The following is a 1,874-nucleotide window of genomic DNA, read 5'->3' on the forward strand; positions in this document are numbered from 1 at the left end:
ATTTTATCTTAATTAGTATTTATTTAAAAATAATTATAAATTAATAATAAAATAATATTTGAAGAATAATTAATTTAATTACTCTAATTCTTAAAATTAGGATATTTATTTAAAAATAATTTAAGAATTTATAGTTAAATAATATCTTTATATAATTATTATTAAATTAAAATTAATTTACAATTATTATATTACCCTTATTTTTTATTAAAAAAATTTTCGTAACTAAAAAAATTTATTTTGAAATATTTAAATCTTTAAGATAATTTTATTTTGTTTTAAAAATTTAATTTTTTAAAATATTATTTGTATTAATTAATTATCTTTTATAAAAAATTCAAGATTAATTGATTAATTTTTAAAAATGGTATATATTATTTTATATTTTTTTATAAAACTAATATATAATTTTTACTAATTGTAATCCTCACTTTCACTCTTCATTCTACCACTTGCTCGGTCACCCTTCTTCTCTCTCTCTTTTTTCTATACCAAAAATAGAAAGACTCGAACGCGCATCTCTTAGATGACTATGAAAAGACTATACCATTTGAGTTATAATTCATTGGTGGTCACCTTTCTTCTCTTATTTAAAATAAATTTATAACAAATATTATTTTTTTATTTTATTACCACTCTAAAATTTAACATATTTTTACATTTAAATAAATTTTTAAAAACTTCCTTAAAAATAAAATATAGAGTTCTGATTTTTTCCTTCTCTCTACTAAAATTCTAAACCCATCATAACTCAACACTCATTATTAAGCCTGTAAAATCTGTAATTGTTAAAAAATAAATAATAAATTATTTATGATTTATTATAGTTATTCATGATTTTATTTTTAAAAATTTTTTATTAAAAAGTAATTAAATTAAAGTGATAAAATTAATTATTTAATTAAAATTACTAAATTTTAATTTATCCAAAAATTTCTAATTTTACATTTTTTCCAAAAACAATCCCTAATTCTCAAATTAAAAATTCTAACTCTAATTTTATCCTAACCCTATCCACACTCACTCACTCACTCACTCACTTACCTTAACCCTAAACCTTTCCAGCCGCCACACCCCCTTTCCCTAAATGCGCACACACAACACAAAAACACACGCATAGCAAGAGAAAGGAAAAAACAGAGAGGGAAAGAAAGGAAAAGAAAGGGGGAAGCTGAAATCAGAGAGCAAGAGAAGGAGAGGGGGAAGAGGAAGGACGGTGCCAGCGGGCATCACTGCCGCCGCGCCGTCGTGTCGCCGTCAGGAAGGAGGAGATGTTGAGCGAGAGGAAGAGCTCCGCGAGGAAGGAGCGCCGCTGTGCCTCCATCGCCGCTGTCAGTTCGCGTTTTGCTGTCGCCGAGGGAAGCCGCCGCCGTCGTCATCTTCATGGCGAGCGGGTCGTTGCTAGCTTCCACCGCCGTCACATCTCCCATCACGGACGACGCTGAGGACACACAGGAGAGACAGACGCGTAGAGATTGGAAGACGGAGGAAAAATGAGGAGGCGTTGTTTTCCCTACTGTGCCCAGTCGCCGTTTGTGGAGTCACCGTCGTCACCGCTGTTAGGGGTTGCATCACTGAGCCCCTGTCACCGGAAAATAGCGCTGCCTCACCAGGATTCACTACTGGTAAGGGCGTTCTCCCCTCTGATTTTGATTTCCTTTAATTTTTGGGAATATTGTTGTCATTGATTTCCGTCAGGAGCTTCGGATAGGAGGGAAGGGCAAGATCAAGGGAGTTGAGGAGCAGCTAAGATTGCTTAGGAGCTCTGTTGTCATAACCAAAAAATTTTTAGCCACTAACATAACTTGCTTTATAAAGGTATGCAAATTTGTCTTATTTTGTTTAGATGGATGCATGTGGTAATGGAATTGAGG

The 1,874-nt window shown here is 32.4% G+C and overlaps 1 pseudogene; it reads left to right on the forward strand.

The window, feature by feature from the left end:
* Positions 1 to 1,087: 1,087 nt before the first annotated feature.
* On the forward strand, positions 1,088 to 1,663 carry LOC148574712 (uncharacterized; annotated as a pseudogene).
* The last annotated feature ends 211 nt before the right edge of the window (positions 1,664 to 1,874 follow it).

Source organism: Arachis ipaensis, chromosome B2 (assembly GCF_059453495.1).
Source record: "Arachis ipaensis isolate K30076 ecotype BB chromosome B2, ASM5945349v1, whole genome shotgun sequence".
NCBI classification, from domain to species: domain Eukaryota; kingdom Viridiplantae; phylum Streptophyta; class Magnoliopsida; order Fabales; family Fabaceae; genus Arachis; species Arachis ipaensis.